The sequence below is a fragment of the Helianthus annuus genome, chromosome 12, assembly GCF_002127325.2.
Source record: "Helianthus annuus cultivar XRQ/B chromosome 12, HanXRQr2.0-SUNRISE, whole genome shotgun sequence".
Classification (NCBI taxonomy): domain Eukaryota; kingdom Viridiplantae; phylum Streptophyta; class Magnoliopsida; order Asterales; family Asteraceae; genus Helianthus; species Helianthus annuus.
The window spans coordinates 150518074-150540740 of NC_035444.2; the positions used below are offsets into that span (position 1 = coordinate 150518074).

The following is a 22667-nucleotide window of genomic DNA, read 5'->3' on the forward strand; positions in this document are numbered from 1 at the left end:
AGAAAAACATAAAAAGCATTAGATATTTATAGTTTTCCTAATAACATTATACCATAGTTACATAGTTACAAAAGATGCAAGCATTCACTGATAATCCTATATAAATTATGAGATGAGATAAGATTATTGGTTTACTGTTTGAGGATATAATCTATAATTTTAAAATAAATAACATTTGGCTATTGAAACAGCTGGTATAATACTTAGCATACAGAAACAAATATTAAACAATGTTTATTAACATCAAATGAATCCCCACAATAACCATTCTCGTACCCGACGTCCGTATCAAGAAAAAGTAACTCAAAAATGTATCCATGTTCATCATCAATGGACATATTGATAGAAATTGCATTATACATAATGTATAAATATCAAAGATCGCATAAAAGTTAACATTTAAAAACTCTACACCGATCCTATATGCATATTAATATAAAAAAAATGATATTGGATTATATATTTCTCTGCCCTATAACCTCTAAAACATGGCAGCAATAGCTTTCACAGTGGCAGCTAAAGGTGTGGGTTTCATCTTTTATAAAGTAGTCGGTTCCAACGACTTGCCTACCAATAGCAACATGTTGACTAAAAGACATAATATTGTTTTAAACAAAAGACTCCAAATGACTCTCAAAACGTATTTTGTCAGTTTCATGTACTCCATAATTCTACATTTTTTCCAACCTGAGTTAGGGAAAACATACCCACAGGACGTTAATAAGTGAAATGTGAAATGGTACTTATCACGAACTGATATTCAATTGGATTGCATAAAGATGGCCTAACAGGCGACCACATAACTATCATGAGTGGAAGATTTCCCAGTTGAAGTTCATGACCCGCAACTTGTTTACAACGTTAACTCCAGCCATCAATGCCATCTTCTTTGATAAGCGCTAAGTACATGAAGGCATATATATATATTATACATATCACAAATAGCATATAAATAATTATTATATATTGAGGAAAGTATTTAAAAAAGCTATATACATTAGAAAGAAAATTTGCCATTATTCACAAGTAAAAAATAATAATAACCATGCCAAGCAGCCTCAAAATAAAGAAAATTTACCATTACTCACAGCATTATCAAACTAAAAATTATAAGAATTTACCTGATTAAAATAATATATTTTTAGCTAATAACATTTAAAGTTTCCAACAAAACATAAAACGCATCCAAAATTTGCTAACTAAAAAATAATAATAACCATGCCAAGCAGCTTGGGTTCTTCGTCAACCTTAAATAAAATTATGTAACGCTACCAGTATGACCACTTTTGGAACTAATCACCGATACAAAAGCACATATTCCACAACATGATCCATAAGACTTCAAGTCATATGTTATGTTTCCATCACTTCCAGCCAACCCTTCTCTTTTGCCTAACATCCATGTCATGTGGTAAAAAAGAGGCCTATCAAATTCATTGACCAAGAAATACCTGTAAAGAGGAATGGATGTCAAAATTCAATATGATGCCCAACTGTCTAATTAATAAAATAACATGTAATATTTAGATTTAAAAGAATGGAGTTCAAAATCCTACACAATCTATGCCAACTTCTTTAAGAAAAAGAGATCACCACAAATTCCCAAGAGAGAGAAAAAATACCACAGAAAACCTACCTCTTATAACCTCAAAAGTAACCTATAAATCAAACTTTGAGGAAAAAAATACTCTCTGATTTAAGATAAAAAAAAACTTTCGTAAATTTCATCTTGATGATTAAAATCTAGCACCCAAAAACCGGCGACCGATTGGTTTATCAATGGTGCATGCTTGCCGTTTCGGCCTCGTCAACGGAGAGCATAACAAACATCACCAGAATTTAAATGAGATACAAATAGCGACCGGAGGACTACTTGCTGTTGTTACAGTTGATATCATACGGCGATTGTGAACTTTTGGAGAGCAGAGCGAGATGTTGAGGGGAGGGCGAAATAGAGAATAGCTGATGCATTACAGGACGGAATGAAAAAAAACTGGGGGCAGCCAAGGAATAGATGGAAGGTGTTTACAAGGAAATTGATTCCTTAGGTAATACTTGATTTCATTCCATTCAACAACCAAACATTCCATATTTTTATTACCCTTGAATGGGTTATTCCATTCCTTTCTCCATTACGTCATACAAAACGCTACCTAAAAATCATGATATTAATACCTATAAGCACCACCAGATGCGGTTAACGACTATATGTCTAAGAGCACCACCAGGAAACCCTTGAATACCATCTAAAAACCATGATTCTCACTCTTAGCACTGTTAATATTCAAGTTTTATAATTATATTAGCATGATTTGAAAAAGAAAAAAATAGTGATTATATTAAATTAAACTTTAAAAACCACTTTAGAATATGTATGATGAATATACACCTTTGAGTAGTGGTACTGTCATTTCTTAAACTTGATGCTACCTTCTGGCGGACTACCACAGGTGTGCCAAAATGAACATAAACTTATGGCGGGGAATATTGTTGGATAAGGAACTGGAATGGTGGAATCATAGGATGCTGAAATAGGTTACATAAGCGTACATCAATATTATATTCATAAATCTAACAAACAACTAACTACATACGATTATGATGATGACTTGGGGACGGAAAGAATGGTGGAGCTCCGCCACCATAATATGCCCATCACAAAATCAATCTCCATACTCATAACCAAATAGCTATAAAACATAATGATTGTATCATATTATGAATTTATGATTATGATCTTTCACCTGCATTACGGCTGACCCGGATCTATTTTGGTCATAAATTGTGTCGACTCAAACCTATTTTCGTCATAACCCCGTTTTGACCGAACCATTCTAACCCAAACCCGTTCTGAACCCTGACCGAACCCGACTCGCCAGTTTTGCATAGTTAAACATTCAAACCCGCACAGATTCACATAACAATAATTAGAGAAAAAATAGGTAGTGGAGAGAAGATCATTACCTTAACCACATTAATCTGGCTATTATATTGAACTGTTATATAACATAAATTACACTATAACGTATATATCATTAATGTTACTAAGAAATCATATTCCTCATTTATATCTGCACATACACATACACATACACAATCGTTATGCAACTAAATCTGATTCTTAATTGCTATTTGCCACTAATTTCAGCTTTAATAGAGAGAAATGGATACCTGCATATTACAATTTGTTTCTGCACATTCCAACACATGATTGGATCCTCTTACCAATGCCACATGTAGAGGTATTGTGTTTTTGCACATTTCTTATGTTCACATCAACTCCAGCATCAAGAATGATCTGTTCAAACAGTTTTAAAGTTTTTTCTATAAATAAACAATGTGAATTTATTTAAGAGGTTTATGTTTATATATTACCAGTTGGGAGACTTCGATCCAGTTTTTTCTTAGCTTATTTTTTCTTATCTGGTCTGTTTGACCCGTTTAAAGACAACTCATAACCTGAATCAACCAATTTATTATAAAACAGGCTGGGACTGCCATCTGGCGTACCTTAACCAACGCTGTTTGGTCATTGCATCAGTATGCAAAGCTATCCGCCCATGCTGGGTGTCTTGCACAGTAGCATCAACTCCAGCAGCAAGCAGTATCTGCACAAGTTCCCTACCACCTGCAACGAAATTAAATAGACACTCTGCTTTTTGTTTACAAAGTATATGTAGTCTAATCAAAAGAAATACGATTAAAACTTACTGGCTTCATGGTCTGTCTTTATGGCAGCTGCCATACATAATGCAGTGCCAAAAGGAGTCGGTACATCCATGACATCAACAATATCTTCTGAATACGCGACTTAAATGAACAACAGTGATTCCTCCTTCATCCTTGAAGGCCACCTGTCCAGCAACCAAGCCAATAACACATAGGGTATATATTTTTTATAAAGAAGTTAATGGAAAAAGAATATATCAGCACTAATAACCACTTCATGATATATCAACTTAAATTCCAATTATTGTGTATCATATAAAATTTGAATAACAAAAATTTTTAAATAAATAATAAAAAGCGACCAACGGGAGGCTGGCCACAAAGTTCGAATTACATCTAATACACCCTTGACATAGAAACACCAAAGTACCTATAGAAATTGGCACATGCACTTACATGTCTCTTCTTAAAAATCTATAATATATTCAAAACATATAATACGCACTTACACGTCTCTTCTTAAAAAACTATAATATATTCAATGAACAAATATTACCAGATAATGGGTCAAATGTGTAATAAATACAACGGGTCAAAGAGGTAGATTTTTCGGTTCATAAAAAAAACTTACAGGTGGCAAATTGGTTCTGAAGAAACAGTTTTAGAACCGGACTGAATCGGTTAGGACTGGTTTGTGTTTCAGGTTAAAAAAATGGTTTGTAACCAGATCCGATTACTAAAAACCGGTTTTCTTTTTACAATAAAATTATCAGTTAGGTTTTAACCAGACCGGTTTTTCCAAAAAACATGATTTGTACACCTCTAGGGGTGAAGAGACTAAAAATGATCATCGTTTGGATTTGAACCTGTAGACGATGAGCATGAATGACGTTGAATAGGCCATAGAGATTAACCGACAATAGAGCTTTTCGATTGAACCTCAGTTATCTGATGATGAAACAAAAATAATCAAATAAACAATGAATTACAAATTTATTCACAGTTAAAAAGCACATACTCTCACCTTCAGCATCATCACAATCATTTTCATCATCATCATAATCCATCACAGCGTACCACAAATCACGTTCTAAGCCACCGACCCATCAATTACCAGAAAAACAAAGATATTTGAAATCTTCAATAGTTCCATTTAAAATGTTTATAAATTTTAGCTCCAATCTATATGTAAACTTTCAGAATCAGACGACACTCATTAAAGTCAATTCAAAAATCAAAGATAAGAACTATAACTCATACATATGTCCACTTACATAATAATCACAAATACAAATATTTAGATGCGTCTGTAACCCTAAAAACTAATTAAAGACTTTGTTCGTCATTTCAACCATATGGTACTAACCAATTTACTATAATCTCATATTATACTAACTGAATACCATTTTTACAACCGTAAGCGTTGAGAAATGGATCGAAAAGCATGCATACCTTTGCGATCATGTTAAGAGAGTATCAAAACTTCACATTCCTCAAAATATTCGACAAATATATACCCTCTCGGATTCCTGCTGCTGCTGAGGCGTAGCGTAATTCACTGTTTTCCTTGAATTGGTACAAAGAAAGTGTTCCATTAATCTAAAGTTACGATGTTTCCAATCCAGATTGCAAATCCAAACAACTAAGACTCATAAGACATAGAAATACATACCATGTCAAAATGAAAGTTTTCTCTAACTTTTAATCAGCTCCAAGGCACAATCCATTGCATCTACAACCGAATTAGTATCCCACAGGTGATCCATATGGCCCACATAAAAACGGGGAACATCCGATAAAGTCAGAAAGAACAAAAAATGCAAGATTTTGATAAACAAACATATATATTCGGTATTTTTTTAACATTTTTAAGTTGCATATCGAACCTAGAAGAATTATTGACCATGATATAGAGAAAAAAATGTCTCTAACTGTTGGTTAATCAGATTCAAATAGTTTTTCAGAACTGAAAGTAACATTTTTATATAGATTAGAGAAAAATTAATAAAAAAGATAGATTCCAGATATTTGGTGATACTGGTTAGCAGCTACAAATCCATTGTCACCATTTCAAATGTTGTCTGCACATTAAAAACAAACACAAAAATACACAAATTGACATAAAAATGGATAAATAAAACCTAAATTAAATATATAAAAGAGAAAAGACATCCCAAATGTTGAGACTTTTACCAACTTCAAGATATGAACCTTCAATCTACAAAACCAAATAGAGATGAATTCAAAAGACAAACCCTAATCTAAATTGATAATTGAATTACATGTTGTCACATACATCAAGATGAAACCCTATCCTAATTTTAACAATTTTGAACCACAACAAATCCTAATCTGAACATAATGATAAAACTATAATACTAACATCAAATCGTTGTGTGAGAAAGAAGTTTAATGAATTAAAACAACCAGAACTCACCAAATACTCCACGCATATCTGAAATCAGTGGCTGGATAATTAGGCGGCAGAAAGTAATCTGTAAAATAGGGTTTTCGAATATGCATCAAAATTAGAATAAAATCAATTGCATACAATTAAACAATCAAAAACTGATCAAACCTTATTAAGGATTTGTTGAGGAAAACTATTAAATTGATTCCTGAATAAGCTGGAGAATACAGAGGGGAAGAAACCTGGAAATTAGGGTTCCAAGTTTAGAAGGGATAAACAGGTCAAAACCACAATATTGATTTCAGAACTATTAATCGATGAAACATTAGAAGTTTTGCTTTGTTCAATTTCGGAATCTGAAAAACCCTAATCGGGTGATACCAGAAGAAGATGAAGATGATGTGGAATGTGGAAGCGTCACAGTACCGCATATGGATCCAGTTTATGTGGAAAAACCCTAATCGAGTGAAAAACCCTAATTGGCATTTGTCGATTTGCTGAAGAAGATTTTTGGATTTGCTGAAGATGATGAGTAGCGGCGTTAGGGTTTTGAAGGTGACGATAGAGATGAAGAGAATGAAACTGGGATATAAAGAATCCATTTGGATCATTTGGTCGACCCAAATCCATTCGGATCCCGCGTGCATTTGTTTTAAAATCGTGAATGTAGATAGCAAAATGGATTTCCCTCCTAAATCAGATTGCCACATCATCCTACATGGCCAAAGACAAATGCCACATTGCCCAAATCCATCTCATTTATATATATATATAGATTTCTCAAATAATGATCTCGATGTTTATTGTCAATGGGCACTTATACAAACGTGGGTACCATTTAACCAATGGGATCTGGCCTACCTAGTCAATGTTTATGAAAACATTTCCACATCCAACCGATATGGTTGAAAAGAAGTTTAAGAAATTACAAGAAGGGACAAGAAATGATGTGGAACACGCTTTTGGTGTTCTAAAGGGAAAATGAGACATACTTAGGCGACCCATGCGGACTACAAGTGTTGACAGGATTAGTAGCATGACGTATGTGTGCATGATATTGTAAAACATGATTTTTAAGGACGACGGGCATGCTTTCTCACCATTCCACATACGGGATCCTTTAGTTCAACCCGTTTTGGACAATGATGCCTTTGGTGGGATTATGGAACCACATACATTAACTTAAATTTAAATTAATGCCACAAATTGTTTTCAGATATATTTTTTAACCAAAATAATGTAATGTCATTACAAATCTTTTTTTTAACGTCCAACATAAGAATCGTCGGGTACTCCGTACGCGGCACCCATTGGCCGAAAGGTAGCCCGCGGCAGCCCAACCTGCACGCACGGAGCCCCTAACCCACCATGCCACCAGTTTCGAGAAAAACCCGACACTGCACCCGCAAATCTTAAAAGTCTTTTTGAAATATTCATATTCTTGATGATTAGGAATCAAACTCAAGACCTTTCGGTCAGGAGTCTTCCTTCATTACAAATCTTAAAATTCTTTTTGAAATATTCATACTCTTGATGATTATCTTTTCACTATTGATATTTTTTTATTTGTTAGATGAAAGATAAATGTTTCTCACATGACCATGAGTCTGTGTGTAAAACTGAGAAAAAAATAACTAAGCCAATCTTTGACTCGCACGTTGCGACAGACCAATAGACACACAATAGATGAAAAAACGTTAAACCCCACACGCACGTTGCGACGTGTTAACTCGGAAATTTAGAACGACACGTTAAATGGAGAACTAATGAAAGATGAAGAGTATATAAGGGACCAAAGTTGAAAGTAAAAAAAAGTGTTGAGATTAAATTGGAAAAGATGAAAAGCTTTGGGTTGAAAGTAAAAAAAAATAAAGGGGTTAAATGGAAAAGATGAAAACTTTTGAATTAGAAGTGAAAAATCAAATTAATCAAAAGGGTTAAAATATGAAAGATTGAAACTTTACACCTAAATTGTCAAAAATTGAAACTTTAGAGTTAAAAAAGAAATCAATTTTAGATTATGAAAATAAAAGAGATAAATAGATTTATTTAAATTGATGTTTAATATTATTTTATTATTTAATAAAAGAGATAAATAAAAAAATAAGGATGAGAAATTACCGAGAATGACACGTGTCCAAAAAGGATTTTTGTTTATTAGTATAGAAAGATTTAACCAATAGTGACGGAGTGGATGAGGAAAGAGTTAATGTTCTTTGCGACCATATTCGACTTTCACTCTGTTCATTATTTTTTAAGGCATCCAGGTGAAGGGCGAATACGGGTGATGTCGGTTTATCTTGAATGGGATGCGAGATTTTACTGACTTATTCTATTGTCGTGCCTTCGGGTGGGTAGAGGTCGGGTTTCCGCGCATCTGGGAGATGCCAAGTGACTGGCGGCGGTCAAGTAGTCGACCTTGGCCACATCGCTTGGTGTCACGGTAGTTGACACGTTGTTTCTTGTCATTCAAAAAACTAAAAAAACCACATTTACCATAAAAATTTAAGGATCTTTAAAAGACTCTTTACATCTTATTTTTTATCTGTATTCTTATACTCTTTTTATATTATTTGTTTCTTTTTCTTTCGTATACAATCTTAACTACCAACTATTTTATCTTTTTTTTTCTTTTAAAATTATTTTTTAATAAGTTTTAATGAAACGAGTTTAGGTCGAGGTGGATTCGTTTAAAAATGGCTTTTTGGTTCTGGTTAGAATGGTCAGACGTAAATATATTAACATGTTAAATGTCATGTAGTCTAATACGTAAAAATGATAATTAGTAATTGAAGTTTAGAGTGTACTAGTATAATGCTATAATAGCCCTATAAACAATCCTTCAAGTCGTCATATATGAGCATGTAAGCTTGTGTTAACATCTTTTATAACTGAAAGCAACTTTGACTCTTTAGATGTTATCACGTGTATAGTAGTATATTATTCCATATATTATAAGCAACTTCTATATGCATTTATTACTTGTATCTTTGGCTTAGGGAGTGCTTCAAAAAAAAAACTTGATTTTTCCACTTCTAACCCAAATAATTCATATTTTACATTTTAACCCCTTTTCATTTTTTTTACTTTTACCCCAACTTTTTCCGTCTTTTCTAGTTTAACACAACACTTTATTATCTACAACTTTCGTACCCCATACTTTTAATCTTTCGCGCCGTTCTAAATTTTGCGAGTAAACATGTCGTAGCGTGCATGTGAGGTTCAACGTTTTTGCTCTATTTTTTCATATTTGACTGACCCGTCGCAACGCGTCCATTTTCCCCTTTTGAAAAGTTCGCCGCAACGGACGGGTCGTATATCGACTAAGTTATTATTTTCTACGTTTTACGTTTCTGGTTAATTTCTTCGTATTGAGACACTGTAACGGATGTGTGTGGTTCAACGATTTTAGTCTGCTTTTCGTTCAGTGTAATTTTTACCATTTTATCTATTTTATTTTTATGATGTTGAGAGTTGATGTGGCTGTGGCATTGGTGCTACTTGGCACGGTTTTACGAACGTTTTTAACCTGTTAAATTTTTTACTAATTTTTTGTTTCGGTTTACCCCTACACTTCCTTTACTTAAAAACTATTTTTTACGTGCTTATTTTATGTACGGGTATGTGTAAATATGATTTCTTCTACATTCCGACGTAAACTTTATTTATAGACGAGTCGGGTCAAATATAATACATTTTCGTTTAAAGAAACCATTTTTACGTGCATATTTCTATGTACGTTTTCGTATAAATTCAAGTTGTTCTACGTTTCGACGTAAACTTTTTGGGAAATGATTCAGGTCAAATATAATATGTTTTCGTGCTTATTTTATGTACGTTTCGTAAAGTTTGTTTCGAACCGAGTGGAGTCAAATTATGGTTTCTTTTTCTCCCCTTTTTTCGAAAGCTCTTATTAATCACTTTCGATTACATGTGCATATTTTCCTTCATACCCGTTACGTTTTCCTTGTATAAGTTGGGTCACATATAATACGTTATGATTGTTCGATGTGAATTCCATTTACTTTACGTTTGATCCAATCACAATGCTTATACAGGTTCCACTGAGTTCAACTGGATACGTCGAAATGTGTGTTTTCATATGGTTAATGCATCATATAACGTTTGGACTAATCTATTCAATGTTTACAATGTACTCAGTGGCGGACCTAGGAATTTTTTATGGGGGTGCGGAACATTTTTAAAAATTTTAGGCCCCAAGGTATATAAGTAAAAATATTGGTTCGTATCGGGTCGGTTCGAGTCGGGTCGGGTCTATTAGCCGAGAGATTATAGGTCATGACAGTTGGCATTATATTTATTATTATTAACTCATATTGATATATTCTGTAATTAGGTGATTGTGTTTATCGAAAATAATGAAAAAGAAACTAAAGGGGATGGATATCAGAACCGATTTGGCTCTGATACCATAAAAGTGATTGTGAATATTATTTCTGAATGAATTACAATGATACAATGCATCCCCTTATATAGGATACAACCCTATCTCTAAATATGGTAAAGATAAACACAATCACCTAATTACAGAATATATCAATATCAGTTAATAATAATAAATATAATGACAACTGTCATGGCCTATAATCTCTCGGCTAATAGGGTCATGTAAAACAAAAGAACATCAAACTAAATGGTTGATATGGTCCTCTTAGTAGATATGCCCTTCTAATCTCATCTCGTTGATTCACGTTATATGATTCAATCGGCTTGCGATTATAAGGATCCGAAGGAAGAGTATCCACATCAACGAATTCGGAAGATGTATCAACTTTCCTCTTGAGAAATCGTTCCATAACGTCCCTACTCATAGTTCCTATCGGCTATCACACATAAATTGATCTATAAGTTCATGGCTCTATAACATATTACATAATGTATCAAGTATTCAAACACTAGAAATCATAATGTAAATCACACTAAAAATCATCTAAATATCATATACACCATTAAAAAAAACCTAAACATCAGGTCTGATCGTATATAACCCACCACAAAATAAAATATCACCACTTACAAGAAGCACATGTCTCCTACCATCAAAAAATCACTTCCGGTGGCTACCGGTTCCGTCCCACCCCACCAAAAATCAACCAAAAATCATCAAAAATAACAAAGAAAATTACCCGTGTTCGATCAGTGGTGGTATGCTGTTGTCGCTGATGTTCTGATCGCTGGCGTGCGTGTAGGGATGATAGAGAGCGTGAGAGAATATGTAAGGGTTTTGGGCTTGGTTATTTTATTTTAGTTTGAAATATTGTTGATTTGTTAGGTTTGTTTATTGGGCTAAGACTTAGTATTGGGCTAGTTAAAGGTATTGGATATTTGAGTTTAGTTATTTAGGTATTAAAAGTTATATAATTTAGGTAGTGTTTTTAAAAAAATAAGAGTTTACTAAAAAAAATTTAAAATATAAATTGATAACACTTTTTACCTAAGGGGTGCGGACAAAAAATTACAAGGGGTGCGGACAAATGGTATGAATATTCGATATGAATCACAAAGAATAACAGAAAACACAAGGGAAGCGACAAAACGGTGACAAAATCTTTATTATTTAACCCAAACCAAAAACTCCCCCCAAACCCTAGATCTTACATATGTAAGATCTAAAACAACATATACAATTTACATGATCAACAGATAAAATATCTGTTGATCATAGAAAGAAATGTCATAACAAGACTAGAATCAACAAACAACCAGATCATACTCTGGTAAACAAAAGGATACGGAAAGACCAAAATATGAAGATCCTCAAGATCTTCAACAATACAAAACGAATAAATTAACAAGATCTTCAATACTTCTATGATGTTGAAATCACAATCGAACCATCAGCTGAACAAGTCCCACAACTGATCTCCATTGATACTGAACCACCATTGAATAACTGCAGATCAAGAAGCATAACAGACCTGCACTAAATTGTTATTTGAACAAACAAAGAGAACTGTGTATGTTGTTGAAGTATAACTGAGAGAAAGAGAATGGGGAATCTTAATCATCATATGCGCATATATTCATTTCTTATAATATCTAGGCACATCAATTACACTCTAGTCCACAAGATACATAGAAGATGATCGAGACCCTTCCAGATTTACATAAAACCCCCTTAGACTTCCAGATTCATTTCTTTGTTTATTTGAACAAACAAAGAGAACTGTGTATGTTGTTGAAGTATAACTGAGAGAAAGAGAATGGGGAATCCTAATCATCATCTGCGCATATATTCATTTCTTATAATATCTAGGCACATCAATTACACTCTAGTCCACAAGATACATAGAAGATGATCGAGACCCTTCCAGATTTACATAAAACCCCCTTAGACTTCCAGCTGTCATAACAACCTTATCACAACTATTAATAACAAGATATAACAAACGAAACCATTAAACCGAAACACCACATAGGCCCATTATTATAACAGGCCCAGATCACAAGCCCAATAAATAAACATATGAATGAAAATACTGATTCTCTTCTTTTAACATCCCCCCTTCATTCATATGTTTGAACATGTTTATCAATCCAATCATTCATATACTTTACATGTTAATAATACCCATTATATAAGATCATGTTGTAACTTGAATGGCAACCTAAAAAGTCACTTTTAACACACCCCCTTCATTCAGGTGGCAAACATGTCTAAATTACCAAATTCCTTACAAAGAGATTGACATTGGTTAATACAGAATTCCTTCATAAAACCACTACACAACCAACAAATGTATAGTATATGAATTAACCATTTTTCAATTTTTCACTTAACATCATACACCGCACAACTCATACCTCCAGTAACTTCACAACCAAAAACAATCTTAACGAGACCAATAATATCACAAGCACTCCAAAAAACAGATCTATTTCACATATTTAGACTCCTCATGAAATACAAGATCTAAATAAACCAATACGGCACTTTTACAAGATTTTAACAAAACACACAACAGATCCACCTGTAACAGAGGCATATACACAGCAAAGAAAAACAAGTCAAAAAAATAGAATTTCTATAATCAAAATCCTAGCTCGGATAAACTAAGTGCCCAGACAACAAAGATAGCCTACACAAATTCTGGCAAAAAATACACTACCAGACACTTCTCTTATACGAGAGAAAAATACAAGGCAAACACAACATACATACAAGAGACAAGCTTGAACACAGACCCCATTAGACATAGACAAACCATGATATATGACAGTCATTCACTATGATATACTAATCACACTCAGAAAACAAGTTTAACAGAGTTGAAGCTAAGAAGATACCACACATTGCAGAACGATTCTGATAAAAAAGAACCACAAGATATGACAACCATTTATCATGCTAAAAAAAACTGATCAAATAAAGACCCTGATAAGTCAAAAGACAACCCAGACAAACAAAAACCAAAACTAACACACAGAACAATATCAACAAATGTCACAATCCATAAGCAGGTCTAAAACGAACTAGAATAGTATGAAACCAATCACACAAAAACTGTTATAACAAGAATTCTCATGTGACAAGATTTATAAATTCTAATTGAACAACAGTATCTGACCCTATATTAAAAAAAACAAATAACAAAGTCACATGTCAAGAAATTTCAGACCCACGGCTGAACCAAAAACCTGGTCAAGAAATCATAAAGATCCATATGTTTTTACCCAAAAAGAACTTTACAATTTCACAAGACATGAACCATAGAACAGAGAACAACTCACAAGGAGACAAACATGGCAGTCATAACATACAAGAGCAATTTTCTACACAAAAAAACACTAGCAAGACAACAAGACAACATTGAACCACACGATTCATACATATACAAAACAAGTGAGATAACAACAACTAGAAAACATATTCTAATTGATCAATGAACCACACAGTCCATCAACAATACCACAGTTATATCATTCAAACTAAAAATCACACGCTTTTTAAGAATACGATACCAAGACCGAAAGACAATACTTGTGAATATCTTAAGAAACTAATTTGACTTGATCAAAAACTTTTACAACTTTACAAGAAACATAAACTTGTAAAGAATATAAAGACTAATTTGAATCAAGCAAATAAAATTTTACAACTTCACAACAAACTGAATCACACGATTCAAAGAAAAAATCTGATAACAACGCAGACATCAGATTAAACAATACAACCAAACAAGTTCTGACAGAACACAAAATCACACGATTTGCAAACGGAACACACATCTCATACAAGAGAGCAAATAGAAGGCTGTACAAACATTCTAGAACAATCTTGACAATACTATTGATCCAGACAACAAGATTCATAATAACACTGATAAAAGAGAAGTACACACTTCTATATCAGACAACAATTCCAACCTAAACAAAAGTGAAACACAAATTCACTTGATTTCATATCTCATATACAAGGCTAAGAATAACGAGACATACACAAGACAATAAGACACAGCCAAACAAAATCACAAAATAACATATTTTGCAACCAAAAACACCTCACAAGAGATAACATACAGGGCTGTCACAAAAAACAGAATAATCTTGACAATACCAACGGTTAAACATGAACCACACAGCTCAAACTAATCATACAAACAAGATCATAGAAAAGCAGACATCAAGACTACGAATAAAAGACATTTAACATACAAGACAAAGATCCTCAACATATAGATCCCATAGCTAGGCAAACACAGACATCAAGAACAAACTTGACAAAACAAGCGGTTAGAAACACTCAAACCACATAGTTCGACTAACCATACAACAAGAGACAACAAGACATACAGACTACGTGTGAAAGAGAATGCCAGTTCAAGAGAAAATCGAATCACATGATCCATGATAAAGATTCAGAACATACGAAACAATAACTAGAAACAACATTTCAAACTAAACTACCTTAAGACAGCAAATACAAGATCACATAACCACAAAGGTAGCACATTACATGGCAACCAAACATCCGATCATGAATGAAACAACAAGATCATGCAATGAAAAACTCAGCTAGTCACAATTAAAAAAACATGACTACCCAATTATCATACAAGATTCAAGAGATATAACAACTCAAAACTGTCATGACTTGCAAAACCTAACCCTCTAAAACGAACAAAGATGATAACCAAACAGATAACAACATACACAACAAGAATCTCATATATGAACTGAATCAACACAAAAATGGATCTAAGAGCATGAAGAAATACTTAAATGTGATGAGCTAGAGAGAGAGTGCATGAAGATAACAGAATGATTTCAACACACTCCCAAACAGACATGTTATCAACCCGTAGATATACAAGGACCAAGCAACAACAAATTAACCAACGACAAATATTTTATTACGTGATGAAAAACATCAATAACAAGCTCTAGACAAATATACATCAGATCAAGACACAACATTTGAACAACTTTCAAAACAACAAATGAAGACCAAAACAGCTTATATTTGATTTTAAGAAAAAATATTCAACAACTTTAACAATCACCAAGAGATAGATTTTTAAACTATCTCTTTACCACACACTACATAGACAGACAGACATAACCAAACAATGAATCGGAAAAAAATATAATAGAACACAGAAGTTATCAACAGATAACACAATATATGAGACAGAAAATAAAACCTAGGGCGAAGCTGTATCAGTGTCCAGATTCCAGGTTCATCACTCATAGTGCCTGGACAGGTCTTTATACAGGAGCCACACACTAACAACAATAAAACTGACGGTTCTCACTACCCCGACTTCAACTAATCCAACAACAGAAAAATAAAGAGAAGAGCAGGAACGATCTTACAGTAGGTGCTTATAACTCCCTTCAAAAGAATCTGAGTATGTAATCTTCTAGGATTACAATATTACAGATCAGCAAGAAATATACAAACTTCTGGTCAGTTTGCCCTTGATGTGCGTGAAGTGTGTTATATTTTAGATGTATATTTAAGCCCCTTTTTACACTTTTAGCCAAGTTTTAAATTTATAAAACACGATATTTACTAACACTAAACACACATATGGGCAAGTGCACCCATCGTGGACGTAGTATAGTGTTGGTAAGATACCGAGGTCGTCCAAGGACACAAGAGCTTTTAATACCGGTTTATCCTCAACGTCTAATCAAATCAAAAAGTTAGAAAAATGTTTTAAACTAAGAAAAATAAAAACTAACTAAATGCTGAAAATAAAAATAAAATAAAAACAGATAGACAAGATGAATCACTTGGATCCGACTCGTGTATTAGTATAACCTTTGATTATTTTCGCACTTTTGCACTTGTTTAAGAGATTATCTTAGTTATTGTAGTAGGCCCCTCTTTTGAAGGCGACGTTACCCTCAACCCAGTAGTTTGAGTCAGCAAGGATACAATCCTAAAGGGTCGGATTATTGAAAGATAATGAATTAAGTTATTAATGCAAATTGTGGTAGGCCCCGCTTTTGGTGGTGACGTTACCCTCGGCTAAGTAGTCTGAGTCAACAGGGATACAGTCCTAAATAGCCGGGTTATAGTATTAATAGTAGTTAGCTTATGAGGGGGTCAAAGAGTTTAGATCCCCGCCATCCAATACCTATGGGCATTGAAGGAGATCCTACTAAATTTGACCCAGGTCCCAAGCAGGACCTCTAAACGCTGAACAAGGGCAAGACCCTTACCAAACCGTTCCCTTAACCCCCGACCAGGTAGCCAACATACCTCCATATAGACCGTGGAGATATGAATGGTGAAAATCTTTTATTTTATATAGACAGTAGAATAATGCCAAGACACCACGGACAAACGATAAGGAAAGATCACCTTCAACATAAGTAACTAATTATTAAAGTCATTAATACAAAACCAAATAAAAAGTGCAAAAGATTAAAAATAAAAAAGTATTATACTAAACACTTGTCTTCACCAAGTGATGTAAGAGACTTAGGCAAACATGGCCTTGATTGTCAAGAACTCTTACGATCAATCTTGGATCCCGAGACGACTCACACACTCTACGATGGACAATGGATGATGGTGGTGGATGATGGTGTTATGGTGTGGTGGATGAAGTGTGAGAGAGGTGGTGTGCCAAGGGATGAGAGAAAATGAAGCCAAGCTCCTCTATTTATAGGCTGAACAGAAGGCTGGACACGGCCCCGTGTCCGCTGGACACGGCCCCGTGCCTGTCTGACATTCTCTCTCTTCATTAATTGTAATTCGCAATTACAATTAATGCGCCTGCTGTACTTTCACCACGCCCCCGTGCCCGCTGGACACGGCCCCGTGGTGGGCAATGGAAGCTTCTACTGGTTTGTCTTTTCTGCTGCTTCCTGGGCACGCCCCCGTGTTCGCTGGACACGGGGCGTGTTCAGACTCTGTTTCTTCTCCTTTGCCTTGGGAGGTGCCGTTGAGGGTCTGGGCAGTCCACTTTTGTTCCTTTTCTTGTATTTATGGTAGAATTAGTTGTCTTTTTGCTTCTTTTGTGATTTTGAGCTCATTTCATCCTGAAAATACAAAAGGAAGACAAAAACACTCTTTTTCCAACATTAGTACTTAAAAAGGGTTAGTTTTATGCCTTAATTGATGTGATTTATATGTTGCATTTTACACACATCAGCCCTATAATCAACAAGCGATTATAAAGACCAACACAGAGTCTTCACAGCACTTTTAACCGCAACAAACCTTCAGCCGCACACCAAACCCTTTATCTAGGGTTACAACTTCAGTATCACATGTACAATAACCCAACCGGTTTATGAGAACAGAAACCCTAACTCCAAACTATAGATCAGATTAGCTACAGCCAACAATCAAAAAAATCTCACCAGATCCAACCTGCACACTTCAAGCAAAGGATCAAAACAGAACAGACACTAATAAAATAAAAAAAACAGATTCAGATCCAAAACACGAGAACACAAAATACAAAACCCTAATCCGTAGCACTTAAATCTCTTAAACTTAAAGACCAATAACGAGAACTAACAATGAACACAAAAAAACACTGTCAAGAAATAGAGAAAAAACAATCAAGGGATCCAGATCTACAAACCTAAAAAAAATCGTCAAAAAACTACAGCGGAAGAACACCAGAATCAATATCAACCATAGATCAGAGCCTATGCTCTGATACCATGTCAAATGGTATGAATATTCGATATGAATCACAAAGAATAACAGAAAACACAAGGGAAGCGACAAAACGGTGACAAAATCTTTATTATTTAACCCAAACCAAAAACTCCCCCCAAACCCTAGATCTTACATATGTAAGATCTAAAACAACATATACAATTTACAGGATCAACAGATAAAATATCTGTTGATCATAGAAAGAAATGTCATAACAAGACTAGAATCAACAAACAACCAGATCATACTCTAGTAAACAAAAGGATACGGAAAGACCAAAATATGAAGATCCTCAAGATCTTCAACAGTACAAAACGAATAAATTAACAAGATCTTCAATACTTCTATGATGTTGAAATCACAATCGAACCATCAGCTGAACAAGTCCCACAACTGATCTCCATTGATACTGAACCACCATTGAATAACTGCAGATCAAGAAGCATAACAGACCTGCACTAAATTGTTATTTGAACAAACAAAGAGAACTGTGTATGTTGTTGAAGTATAACTGAGAGAAAGAGAATGGGGAATCTTAATCATCATCTGCGCATATATTCATTTCTTATAATATCTAGGCACATCAATTACACTCTAGTCCACAAGATACATAGAAGATGATCGAGACCCTTCCAGATTTACATAAAACCCCCTTAGACTTCCAGCTGTCATAACAACCTTATCACAACTATTAATAACAAGATATAACAAACGAAACCATTAAACCGAAACACCACATAGGCCCAATATTATAACAGGCCCAGATCACAAGCCCAATAAATAAACATATGAATGAAAATACTGATTCTCTTCTTTTAACAGTGCCCTTACCCTTTTCTAGTGATCTCACACATTTGTTAATGTATGTTCGACTGTTAAGTGGTAATGGTGGAGAGTCATCAAGCTGGCAAGTTGAATACATGACCATCTATGTATTAAAGACTTTATTGCCCGCTCGGTTGTCGTTTCTTTATATTGTTGAAAGTAATCAAAGATTTTTTTCCTAGAGTTGAGAGTATCTTTGATCTGTTCCTTGAATGGCATCAAGGCTACAATTTAGCCATGCCGAGACAAGTAACTTATCTTCTTCTGGGCTGAAGTTCACACCCCTTGATCTCACACATTTGTTAATGTCTGTTCGACTGTTAAGTGGTAATGGTGGAGAGTCATCAAGGGTCACATGATATTCATCTGGGCTAAGAAGGTTGGTGTAGTACATTTCATGGTCTTGTGAATCCATATCTTGTGGACGAAGGAAACAACCTTGTTAGTAAGCCAATCAGAAATTAAAAAGGTTACACAAATTAAAAAAAAATGATGGGGTCTGCAGGTCCTATCTATGATCAATATTAAACTGGGGCACCAACAATGAGGACGATTAAATGGAATGCATTCAAAAAAAATATATTAGAATGGAATGCATTCAGAAAAGTATTAGAATACATAGGAGAATAAACGAGCCGGGCCGAGCCCGCGCCTTCCACTACTAGAGCTCGACCCGTCATGTTTTTTTTTTTTTTTTTTTTGAAGCTCGAGCTTGGCTCGCGAGTAATTTCATGATGCAATTGAAGTGGATGTGTTATTTTCTGGCTAATATGTGGTTGTGTGATGCATTATTTAGATATGACACACACACACACCTTAACTTGATTTGTATGGTAGAAATATGTTTATAAAGACATGTTTGATTTGTAACCATACGTAAAAACATGACGGATAAATAAATAGAATATGTATGCCTAAAAAGCAAAAAATAACCAAATTATATTATTGTTACACCTCAAATTTTGATGCAGTGGAGTTTATAAAAATATAATTGATGGACTTGATGATAAATCGGGGCATGTAATAAAAAAGGCCTAAAGGGAAAATATAAGGAAAGCCTACGAGGGAAAAGGGTAATTCATACATCAAAACCCCTAAAAAGGGAAAGATCTCCCTATATGCCTTACATACGTAGGAGAATAACCTTAATCCTCCACTGTTTTATTCTTCATTCTCATCTTCTATAAAGAAAAAGCAAAGAAAAGTGTGATTTGAGCTAGTTCTTGGAGCCGGATCGAGCAAGGATCAATGGCAAACGTGTCAAATTCAAATTCTAGTCATTACCAACTAGTTTTAAGGCAAAACGGATATGTTCTTGAGGTATTCTTCTCGCATTCAAGCTAGGCGAGAATGACCACACAAAAAATGAATGGCTCATGATAAAAACTCGTATGTTTTTGATGATTTAAACATGTTTTGATGTTATATCTTGATTTTGGGGCTTCTCCGACCATAAAGTACAAATCTTGATGTTAAGCTTGGTACCCAAACACGAATAACTGTCATGGACTAATTATAGGGTTCCTACGTGAGGTTGCGCATCAACTGTTTAGGAGAAACCTACAATGCGCGTCAACTGTTCATGAGCAACCTACGTTACACATCATTATTCATAAGCAACCTATGTTGCGCTTTACTGTTCATGAGCAACCTATGTGTCTGCTTTATTGTTAATGAGCAACCTATGTGTTGCTAGAAAGGAATTTGTGATATGCAATAGTTTCCCCGTTTCTTTTGCGAACCTTTAACTAGGTCAATCACAGTGTTAAAGGGTCTAGACAGTTTGTTAATTGGTAAGGTTCAAGCACTGGGTCATTAGTGAGTTATAGATGCCCCTTTTTACAATTTTTTGCTATTTCATGCTGATATGCGTGCTAGTGTAAAATGGTTAAACTCCCTAATTAATAATTATTACGTGCTATTGATTGATGTTATATGTAATATGAGGTTTATTTTGAGTGTAAAGGTTAATTTATTGATGATTGACGATTTAATGATTGATGACTAATATTTGTTGTTAGTAATTGAAACACCTCGTAAAATCACGTCCAATGATGTATTGACACGTGTAATAAACCCTAATCAAGTCAAACGTTGAATTTGAGGGACTAATTTTGCAAAAAAATCAAAAACTTTGATTATAGAAGGACTGGAAATGTTAACATGCTTATTATAAGCCTCTGAATAACATTACATGGTAATCATATTCACAAATGGGCCACTTGTTGATCAAGAATAGCTGTTTGCATAATTAATTGAAAGTTTGCGCGTCGAAGGGTTAAAAGCGTCAACATGTTAATTCTTACCTCTGAGTGACCTTTTAACAAACCGAGAGCTTCATGATAATTGATTATACTCCCGGAAATGCCAAATAATGGCCGTCTAAGGTTTTTTATGCCTTTAAGTGACATTACGCGCAACTTTGCAAGTTTAAGGGGTTAAAAGCGTCAATATGTTTAATTATACCTCTGAATGACCTTTTTACGAACCCGAAGCATCGTGATGTTTAATAATACTCTCAAGAATGCCTAATATGGATTAGATAAGGCTTCGATGCTATTAAGCGATGATATGTGCAAGTTTGCGCATTAAAGGGACTAATTGCGTCAAACTGCAAAACTCTATCTATTCGTATGGTATCGGAACTTCCGGAATATGATCATAAGTTAAACATGTGCTAAATATCCTTTACATAGCTTATAAATAGGCTTAGAGGTGTTTGGTGCGCAAAAATAACTTATTTGATCAACAGGGACTAAAAGTGTCAAAAAGTGCATAAGTTTGCATTTTCGCGCATATCTTACATTCTGAATATATCTGGACATCCAAAATTTATGTAATCATTAAAATATTTTATTTTAGTGTTTGGCGTGATAAAATTCCATTCGTCGTGTAATTTGGATCGTTTTTCGCGTCCGTTCGTGTTTCGTCGTAATTAGTCGAACAACGCAACCGTACGACCAAACGAACCGACATCCAGCATATTTTTGAGCATGTCTTATGTTCCCTATGCTTAGGCATCATAGTAGAGCCTTGAAAATGGCTTGACGAGCCTTAAATATGTCAGAAACGGTATCTAGCTAGTACAGGGACCAAAGCTGCATTTGCAGCAAACTTATGTGTTGTGCAGACCTCGGTCGCGGGCCGCGTAAGCCAGGCCTGAGGTCTACACGGGCCGCCAGCGACCAGAACTGCAGTATTTTTTTTATTTTTCTGATTTCTTGCTGTCTTCCATTATTTAAAATAAAACCATGTGCTCACTCTAGGGGCACTTAGATGGTATTGCAAGATGGTTTTACACATGTTATAATCTTGTTAACTCTTTCGACACTTGGCACTCATCCGTAGCTTCCCGAAAACTATAAATAGGTGGTGGGTTTCATTTGCTCAAGCACACCATCTTTCCATTCTGCTTGCTCTCTGATTCTAAGAGGATCTTGAACTATTTGAGAACCTCCTTCAGTCCATTGGACCCTTCATAAGTGTCATTTCGTGATTAGTTTATCTTATTTGGCTTAAAAGCCGAAAAGTCAAGCGTTCACAATAAACGCTTTGACTTTTAAACGGTCAAGCCATTGTTCGCAATGAACATGGCTACGTGATCATAATTAGGTA

At 34.6% G+C, this 22667-nt stretch overlaps 1 long non-coding RNA gene across 10 annotated transcripts; it reads right to left on the minus strand.

Moving 5' to 3' along the window:
* Positions 1–1122: 1122 nt before the first annotated feature.
* Positions 1123–6693, minus strand: LOC110896953. Of its 10 annotated transcripts, XR_004873769.1 has the most exons (12): positions 6461–6692; positions 6248–6321; positions 6107–6164; positions 5342–5750; positions 5122–5235; positions 4694–4759; positions 4536–4617; positions 3712–3854; positions 3511–3652; positions 3172–3298; positions 2390–2526; positions 1123–1451 (listed from the first exon to the last, which is right to left on the minus strand). It is a non-coding gene; the product is annotated as an uncharacterized LOC110896953 (long non-coding RNA). The 10 variants fall into 10 exon arrangements; XR_004873768.1 differs by having other exon boundaries at positions 4536–4759; positions 6461–6693; XR_004873767.1 differs by having other exon boundaries at positions 4536–4851; positions 6461–6693.
* Positions 6694–22667: the final 15974 nt, after the last annotated feature.